Source organism: Thunnus albacares, chromosome 17, assembly GCF_914725855.1.
Source record: "Thunnus albacares chromosome 17, fThuAlb1.1, whole genome shotgun sequence".
Classification (NCBI taxonomy): domain Eukaryota; kingdom Metazoa; phylum Chordata; class Actinopteri; order Scombriformes; family Scombridae; genus Thunnus; species Thunnus albacares.
Genome location: NC_058122.1, coordinates 9,100,255 through 9,110,857, shown reverse-complemented (window position 1 = coordinate 9,110,857; position 10,603 = coordinate 9,100,255).

Genomic DNA, 10,603 nt, shown 5'->3' with positions numbered 1-10,603 from the left:
TCTGTATTACATCAGAAAATGATTTTTCCCCTCCCCTTGGATTAATATTTTCTAGCTCAGCAACACATTGCAGGAGTACTGCAATATGATGTGTGTGTGGCTATAAGTCAGCCTCAAAGCTCCCTATGGAACAGCTCTACAGCAGCACAGATGACAGAATGATGGCCTTGGTTGGGGTTTGTGTGTGTGTGTGTGTGTGTTATGCATGATACAGACCTAGTGCTATTAGTGAATGTCATTAAACCACGCTTGCCGGGCTAAGTAATAATACATGTAAATCTCAGTGCAATACACACACACACACACACACACGTGTGAAGGGAGTAGCTGTCGTGTGTTTAAAATTAGTGTGTGATGTGCATTCTCACACAAGTAACAAAGGGGATTTTAAGCTAATACTTCTCAAAGTCACAGCCACTGAAAGCTCTAATTTAAGATGAGTGAGGGTGGGGAAGGAGCATCCAACATGTCTGCAGCAAAAAGTAGCTCTCAGTCTTCACTGGAGCACACACTAGAATAGTAAAAGAGATTGCTAAGCACTCCTTTAGAGATGGGGACAAGAGTGGGGAAGAAAGTACAAAACAATGACTCCTCACAGAGTGATGGCTGAGCTACACACATTTGTATTCAACATAAAAACTAAATGTCACCGGTGGCATTTTCAGCTATGCATACCTTTTTCAGCAATAGTGTGAGTTCTTATTGTAGTTATTTGTCACTGTACTAGTCTTGACGTTTACTGTAGTTATGCTTATAGCTTTCAATGGTTGTTATTTCAGTATTTTAGGATGATGAAAGTGTAAACACGAGCCTGTACATGAATGCATCCAGGGTTTAAAGCATATAAAATTAATATTTTCTTTAGTAGCAGTGGCTTATTTTGGAATTAAATGATTGTTCAACACTGCAGCAAGGTTCATTTTCAGTCCACCAAGCTTTGGTAATATAAAGGGTTCAAGTGCATTGAAAAGGCCAGGCGGGGTGAAGCATTCTGGACTCTACTGCCCAGAATATACTGCTGATCTATTATGTCGATAAAAGCCTCTGTGAGAGACCCTGTGGCCAGCAAGTCTGAGCTCAATTCATCATTCAGGTCACCCTTGACCTTTGTGTTGTGGACTGCTGTGATGTTAGAGCTTTAAAGTTTCCTATGTTGGATTTTTTTTTTTTATTACGTTAGTGCTCATTTTGCATGGCATTTTATGCATAATCTATTCTGGGGATTTGGTCAGAGCACTCAGTTAGTTTTTTGAAAAGTCTAAAAGCATTGCTTCTACTACAAAAAAAGAGCCACTCTTTGTCTATTGACATCTATGACTTTACCTTTTTACAGGCACTGATGATGAGCTGTGAGAACAAAGAATTGGATGCATTATGTAAAGCTTTTCACTGTCATTGTTTTGTGTATTGTCGTATTTCTTCTTTCTTTTGTTTAATCATACGCCTTCTGATGTGTGTGGTGCTTGATTGTTCTGGCAGTTATTAAATAAACAGTTTAAATTGTTTTTTACCGAAGAGTGAAGCATTTACTGTAAGGGATAGGTTCACAATTTTTCAAGTCTATCTTATGGGCACCTGACAACAGTCAACACTGAAAGAGGTTTTCCTTGCTGTACTCATTCCTCCTGTTCAAAGATTTCAATGTAAGTGATTGGAGCCAAAATCCACAGTGTGTTCACATAGTCATTTTGTGCAAAATGCATATAAAAGTTTATCTGAAGCTTATATGAGGCTTCAGCAGTCTGAGTTAGTCATATCAAGTGGATATCTGCCACATTTACAGTCTTTTTAGCATCAAATTCTCTCTTTGTGTTTCTTCAGACAGTGTTTCCCTGTTGAGCTGCGGTGGAAGCATAGTAACAAAAAGAGGGACTTTGGAACTCAAAAGACTGTAACGTTGAAAGATATCTACTTGATTTGACTCATTAGGATGACTGAAGCTTCATATTAACTTCAGATAAACTTTTAAATACATTTTTGCACCCATCACTTACACTGAAAGTGCATCATGTAGGGATCTTCTAATGGTCAGTATGAACAGGACGAATGATTATGGCAAGAAAAACCTATTTCAATGTTCATTTGTGTGCCTGGCTATTGTGTAAAGACCGACTTGAAAAATTGCGAACCTGTCCTTTAAGGTCCCCTGTGGCAGGAGGATGAGTCGTACATCTGTTACTACTAATGGACTGTGATCAGATAATATTTAATATGTTATGCTCAATACTCAATCTGTTACATCAAATCTATATATTTCAGCTTTTGGTGTAATACAGAGAAGAGAAGAGAAGAGAAGAGAAGAGAAGAGAAGAGAAGAGAAGAGAAGAGAAGAGAAGAGAAGAGAAGAGAAGAGAAGAGAAGAGAAGAGAAGAGAAGAGATGAGATGAGATTAAATGAGTGTGTGTGTTATGAAGCTGTTTTAAAATTCCAGTCATGTCTCCAGTTGGTTTCTGGTGCCACCTAGTGTACAAGGCTCTCTCTCTCTCTCTCTCTCTCTCTCTCTCTCTCTCTCTCTCTCTCTCTCTCTCTCTCTCTCTCTCTCTCTCTCTCTCTCTGTCTCTCTCTCTCTCGCTCTCTCTCTTTCTCTCTCTCTCTCTCTCTCTCTCTCTCTGAGTGGATGGTAAGTGTGGAGTGAATGCAGGAGCGAGTGAGTGATTTTTCTATCGTTACATTTTTCTGTCTAAATTAAAATTAAATCTGAATTTGGATTTGTTTTGTAAATTTGTTAAATGTTATGTTGTGTTGTGCTAAATGGAGTTAGAGTTCTGTGCCTGGTGCAGGTGTGTTAGTAGCATGGCTGATGATTTGAGCAATCTGAGTAGGACAGTGGTTCTCAGGGACCTCCATGGGTCCTTGAGGGGTTTCCAGAGGGTCCCCAGAAAAATTTAATTAATTTCACTATTATTTCATTGACTAGAAGTTAGCCCAATGACAGAATGTATAAAAATGACTATTTGGTTCATGGATTTCACACTCTTCAATGTTAATGCCAATCTACAGTATAGACAGTTATGGAATAACTAAATCTTATCAGATGGGGATCCCTGAGACTAAATCTCATGAAATATGGGTCTGCAGCCTGATGTGTTTCAATTTGGGGGTCCTTGACACCAAGAGGGTTGAGAACCACTAGAGTAGAAGACACGGTATCAAGGTTAGCATCCTGTTTCCCTGCTCAGTGGAGGAGGTTAGTTTAACAGTGGAAGAAGTATTTGGCTACAGCAGTGTAAAATCTGCTGCAATGATGAATAGTGCTGTAGTTATCTTTCTGGATCGAGTTGAGAAAGTTAACAATTAATTGAATATGGTATTACTGTTAAGGATCACATTCCTGTTCTGCCATGTTTACAACCATCAACTAAAATCACACTGTCTAATGTCCCTCCATTCATTTCCGATAATTTTCTAAAAAAAAAAAAAAAAGAGCTGTCCAGACATGGTAAGATAGTCTCTCCCATCAAGAAAGTGTTCACAGGGTGTAAGTCGCCTTTGCTGAAACATGTTGTGTCTCATAGATGGCAATCGTAGACTAATGATGATGACCCAGGAGAGGGAACTACAGTAGTGGTCAGGGACAGGTCGGTAAAGCTGCTGGCAGCTATGCAGCTAAAACTAGTGCACAGACAGATGGAGGACGGAAGGAAGGGCAGGCAAGAAAGACCAAAGAAGCACCAAACACTGAGACAGAGGAAACAGATAACAGTGCGTGTGTGTGAGTGAAGAGCAGACAGAAGTGGACAGTGCTGTGGGTGAGAAACAAACAGCAGCAGGCAGTGCTGTGTGTGAGGGTAACACACAGGAGAAAAGTAACGATGATGTGTATGTTAAACAGGACATCGACAACACTGCAGCAGCTGATGGACAGATAAATGATGTGGACATGGTAGAGGAGAATGTGTTTCCGAAACCTCTACCTTGTAAATGTAAAACAAAGAGTAATACTTGGGCAATAACATAAACAAAAAAGGGTCAAAATACCAATGATAGCCAGACAGAGAAAATGGCAGTGGTGGGGAACTTGCAAATTTGAGGACTTGAGACTTACTTGACAAACACTGATAAAAGACTCGACTTGACTTTGACTGGGTATTCATGACTTGAGACCTGACTTAGACTTGAGACAGATGACTTTAAAGGACTTGACTTTTTTAAAATTAAATATTTGCATGTTATGTTTTGTTTTTGAAACATGATTTCTAGTGCAATGTGCGCAAACCTGGCCACGTACTAGGACGTGGCAAACCTGCAGAAGCCAACATACGAGATGGGGGCTAACCCCAAAATAATTAAATTTGGATTCAAGGATTATGTTGTCTATGATGGTAGTAAGAAGAGAATGGTGGTATATGAGGTCTGCAGCTCAAATATCAGTGACACGACCACCACAACATCCAATTTCTTCTGTCACTACAAAACCCACAAAGAAAGGTAGGTGAATGTGTCTTTTTAGATAACTTAACTTCCTATTGGACCAGAAGCCCATAGTCTGACAGCCCATTATCCAGAAAACAAAAGCCCACTGCTCTGAAGGCCTGATGTTCGGGTCATCGGACTATGGGCTTTTGGTCCAATGGGACATTTTTCGAACTATTTGGATTTTGGAATAATGGGCCTTCAGACCAATGGGCAGTCCCCACAGGTGTAATTTCATATGACTTGATTTGACCTGAGCAATGACTTGACTTGGCTTGACTTATAGCAGGGACTCAACTTGACTTGTTTGATTCTCACCACAGTAACTTGGGACTTGCTTAAGACTTGAAGGTTAAGACTTGAGACTTGCTTGTGACTTGCACATGTGTGACTTACTCCCACCTCTGGAAAACTGTACCACAGTCAGGAGTGAAAGTGAGGAGTATGAGTCTGATATCAGTGATGTGCTTCATATTAAAAAAAAAAAAAAGCTCAGGGCAGGCTCGGCCAAAACGACCAAATATTTTGTGCAACAAACAAAATATATGAAGGGCATGAAAATTAAGGATTATTTTTCTGATGAGGCTTTCTACACACCAGCCAGGTTAGATATAAGAAACAAAGATGACTCTGGTCTTACTGATCAGGTGTACAGGTTAAGAAAACTAGTGCTAAAAAGATTACTTAACCATGATGAAGGAAACCATCTTTTTTATTTGTTATTGTTTGCTCTAGTACTCCCTTTTTCCCCATGTAAAATTTCAAAGTTGGAACTTTAAATTTAAATGGGGCAAGAGATGTGAGAAAATATGCAATGCTATATGAATTAAAGCATCTTACTGTATTATTTTTGCAAGAGACACACAGTGACAAGGAAAATGAGGCATAATGGACTCAAGAAATGGGATGGAAATTCATTTTTAAGTCACAATACTACAAATAGAAGTGGAGTGGGGTTTTTTGTTTTCAAAATGTTTTGTTTCTTATTCTTATATTGTAGAACATGATGTAGAGAGTAGATTTATTGTAGTGGAAGCACAATTTGAAAAATTAATGTGGTTTTGTTGAACATTTATGTTCCTTCTAAAGGGGCTGAGAGGAAGGTTTTTCTGGATATCATACAAAGTTGACAGACTTTAAACCAGAAGATTTTTTATTTGTCTATGGTGATTTTAATTGCACAGAGAATAGCAGTTTAGACAGGAATCATAATGATCCCCATCCAGCTTCTCAAAGTGCACTACGACAGCTTGTGCACACACATGGCTTAGTAGATGTGTGGAGGAGCTTTCATGTGATTGAATGTCAATACATCGTCTCATTGTAGGGATAATGTCTCCTTTGCTAGACTTGATTGTTTTTATTGTTTCTAATATAATTTTAATATTTTTGAAATGTGTAATTTATTGCCTGTTGGCTTTACAAATCATTCACTGGTAATGTGCAATGTTTTCATAAGAAATGTGTTGCCTAGAAGTTCATATTGGCATTTTAATTCAGCTTTGCTCCATGAAAAAAACTTTACAAATGCTTTTGGCTATTTTTGGAAAATATTTAGGAGTAGACAAAATTAATTTTCATCTCTTAGACAGTTACTATAGTGGGACTATGGTAAAATGTAAATTAAATTGCTTTGTCAACAGCATACTCTCAATGTTACTTGAGACATCTCTGACTCTATGAACGATCTGGAGACTGAGATAGTGGACCTTGAGAAAATGATTGTGAACACAGGAAATCAAGGACATTTTGAAGTCCTTAATTCTAAAAAGAAAGCAGGTCCTTTGCAGACCTGCTAGGTGTGAAGGCTCAAGGAGCTTTAGTGAGGTCCCATTTCCAGAATGCTACTGAAATGGATGTGCCTTCTAGTGGCCTTCTAATGGACAGAACACATTTATTCACTCTCTTCTTTCAGACACAGGGCAGGAAATCACTGATCCCAGTCAGATCCGAAGGCGAGCTATGCAGTACACCGAAAATGAAGAACTTCTACAAACCTTTTGTGAAGGATTACCTAAGGTGTTAAGTGATTCAAATTTACTGCTTGAAAGACCTTTGGATCTACCAGAGCTCCACTCTGCCTTACAGAGCATGGATGGCAGGAAAACTCCTGGTATCGATGGTTTGACTTTGGAGTTTTATAAAGCCTTTTGGGACATTTTAGAAGTCTTAAATCAAAGCCTAGCTGAGGGTGCTTTACTGCTTTCCTGTCACAGAGCAGTGATTACCTTGCTACCAAAAAAGGGAATTTGAAAGACATCAGAAACCGGAGACCTGTGTCTCTTCTGTGTACAGATTATAAAATTCTATTAAAGGCCTTAGCGATACGGCTGAGAGAGGTGATGGAACAGATCATACATCGGGACCAGACATATTGTGTACCTGGCAGGTCAACTGTAGACAATGTCTACTTAATTTGCAATGTTTTGGGTCTCTCTGGATCATTCAGTTTGAATACTGGTTTTATTTATATAATAGATCAGGAGAAAGCATTTGATTGAGTTGAACACCATTTTCTCTGGAAGGTCATGGAGAGTTTCGGGTTCAGCAATATTCTGATTGCTAAGATTAAAGTGTTGTATCAGAACATTAAGAGTGTGCTAAAGTTAAATGTTGGTTTATGTGCTCCATTTAAAGTGCAACGGGGTATTGGAGAAGTTTGTGCTCTTTCTTGAATACTTTATGCAATCTCTTTAGAACCTATGTTACAAAAAATATAGAATCATATGAGGGGGTTAACCATACCTGGTTTCAAAAATAACTTGAAATAACTAAATTGTTTTATCTGCATATGCTGATGATGTGGCTGTGTTTGTAAATAATCAAAATTATATAACTATATTGGAGAGAACTGCTGACATGAGGCTGTGTCCACTACCACAATAAATTGGAGAAAGAGTGAGGCTTTAGCTGTTGGTAATTGGTGTAACAACTTACCTTTGTTACCTCAGAACCTGACCTGGAAAAGGGATGGCTTTAGATATTTAGGAATGTATCTTGGAAACAACATTTTCTTCAGAAAAATTGGGAAAATGTGGTAGAAAAAGTAGAGTGTAGATTATTTAAGTGGAGACGGCTGTTGCCTCAGATTTCTTACAAAGGCAGAGTCCTGATAATAAACAAAGCTTATAGCTTCTACCTTGTGGCATAGGTTGGCATATGTAGAGCCTCCTTCTGGCATGTTAGGGCAACTGCAGGCAAGTATAGTTCATTTCTGGGATTGTTTACATTCGATTCCTCAGAGTGTATTATTTTTGCTCGAAGAAGAGGGGGGGCAAGGCTTGGTTCACTTAGCCAGTAGGACAGTGACGCTACGATTACAGTTTATGCAGAGATACTTGACATGACCAAAAGATGTAGTTTGGATAGGAATGACTACTTTTATCTTTAGAGGAATTAATAATCTTAGTTCTTAGTTCAAATCTTAGAGTTGACAATCTTAGTCAGATAATAATCGTGGTCTTGATGCATCTTTGTTTCTAAAAGCCCAGTGACCTCAAGACTAAATGCACTACGTCTTTTTCATCATGGAATTTTTAAATCATGGACACTTTTCAAATATTTAAGGACAGCTCATACTAACTCTTTGTACTGGTTGCTGGAGGAGCCTCTTGTTCGCAGTGCAAGAATGGACATAAGTGACAGTGTGGCCCCTGGGCTAACTGCAGTGCTGTGTGGAACAAGAACAGTGTACCTTGGACACAGCAAAACCAGAGTTAAATGATGCTCAGGCTATATGTTCTTTATTGGGCCTGAGGTCACACCGCTGGAGACAGAGGTTGACTATTAAAGAACTGAGGATGCTTGGAGATTACAGCAGTGGAGTTACAACACCAAATCAATAGGATGCATTTCTAGAAATTAAACTGAGGCCTGTGCTGGGCGAGATGTGTAGTCCATTGATTACCATCAGGGACTCTGAAAGCCTAACACTGTACAGATTGAACAGAAAGTGATGGTGCAGAAACTGTAAAATAAATAATGAGAAATGTTTGGGTAACAAAGTGGATACTGTGTGGCAGCCTGGTCGCCAGAATAAAACGTTGACATTGTACATTTCTACAAACCACGTTGAATATGTATGTTTCGACACGTGTAATGCGTAGCATGTTAACATTTCAACAACACACATCATATCAACATTTCTAAGAAATGTATCATATCAACATTGCCAAAATATGTATCATCTCAACATTTCTAAAGTGACGTAGTTTACATGCGATCTATATGAGATGACTTTCTTATTAGGAGGAGGAGGGGTCGGTGGATGGTTAGGAGGTTTCTTGGCAGAAAGTTGAAAGTTGGAAATCAGAGATCACTTGAAAACCAATGCCCACTTCCCATTTCAACCAACAAAAGCGGGTGTTTTTAGCGAGACGTCAGGACATTTGCAGCCGTTTTTATTTTATTTTTTATTTTATTTGAACCCAAACCATGATCTTTCCCTAACCCTAACCAAGTGGTCTTTGTGCCTAAACCTAACCAGACCTTAACCACAGTGTTGTCACATCATAAAACATTATTCAATGGATAATGGCCAACATTGAAACGTAGATATTCAATGTATCCGAGGTTTGCAGGAACGTTCTATGCCAACGTTTTGTTCTTGTGATTGGATTGTGTGTGGAGGACACTGTGCACAAACAGGGCAACTGAACCTGTGTGGAGAGTTCTATACAAGCCTCCTTTAAAGAAAGGGAACAGCAGATCTTGGTGTTATAACAGTGAATGCTTTTATTTTGATTTAGTAGTGATAAACAAATGTCCTTTCTGTGGGTTAACTGAAACAGTTTTTCATGTTTTTTTAGTGTGTAACAGATTTTTAGGTTTATTTTAGCTATTCTAGAGATTTTGCTGAAAAAAATTCTGTTTTAAAATTCTGTTTCTAATTTCATTTTTGGAGCAGGATATAGTACAAATAATAAAACAAAATGGCAACTACTTATTTTTCTGGTGGGAGAAGCCAAACTCTCAGTCTCTCTGTTAACAGAAAAAACAAAGAAGAACATAAGCAAGGATGCAATATCAGTGTGGTGCTGTAATGTGAAGGCTAGAGTCTGGCTAGAATTCAGATTTTATAAAGCTATAGACAATTTTGAGACTTACTCAAGACCGGTGCCATGGAAATGTAATTTACAGTGCAATCGATATATTTAAAGGTGCAGTGTGTAGAATTTAGTGGCATCTAACAGAAGGGGCTTGGTAGAAATGGAATATAATATTCATAAGTATGTTTTATTGAGTGTATAATCACCTGAAAATAACAATCTTTGAAAGTGTTTTCGTTAGCTTAGAATGAGCCCTTTTTTTCTACATAGGGAGCAGGTCCCCTTCCTCAGAGCCTGCCATGTTACTACAGTAGCCCAGAATGGAGAAAACAAACAATGGCTCTCTCACTTGGAAGGGAGGATGAGGGGAGGGTTTTTCAGATGGCTGCAATCTGCAACCTCACCACTAGATGCCACTAAATTACCTACATTGAGGTCCTTTAATATCTGAAATTATTTTTTATAATTGTTCCTTATGAATTGTTTTTCTTGTGTATTGCTTTTTTTTGTAATTAATATAAATTAGATTGAAAAATCAAATCAATCTCTCCCTCTCCCTCTCTCTCTCTCTCTCTGTGTAATTTATTTAACTGTTAAACTGAACTTAGGAACCACAATTTACTTCTTTACTTCCTCTCTGGATTCTCTCACAGATATGTATAGGACAGAACACAATCATCACCCCTACCACACTATCCTATATGCGTTCACAAAAGGGATAGATCATCATGTATGTGGCACCTGCACCTCTCTGCAAGGAGTTCATGGGGAGTTCATTGACTCCGAAATGTCAGAGAAAATAACCACAGTCTGATCAAAATAAATTCATCAGGGCTATAGATCTATTGCAGTGCACAGAGGTGTGTATTTCAGCTCTGCAGCAGGGGGGTTGAGTATAGGGCCTAATGCCAAAAAATGGTGGTTGAAGTAAGTAAGCAAAGAATCATTAACTTTCTCTCCATTCATCTGAGGTTTTGACCAGATATGGCAGAGCACAGTTTCCTGTCTATCTGTGTAATATATTTTTAACTTTTCTCTTAACTTTGGGGTTGTTGAAGAACAAGTCTTCTCTCACTTCTCTCTCTCAGTTGATGTATAACAGTAATCGATATTTCCTATGGCTTAGCGTCCACTGTATATAC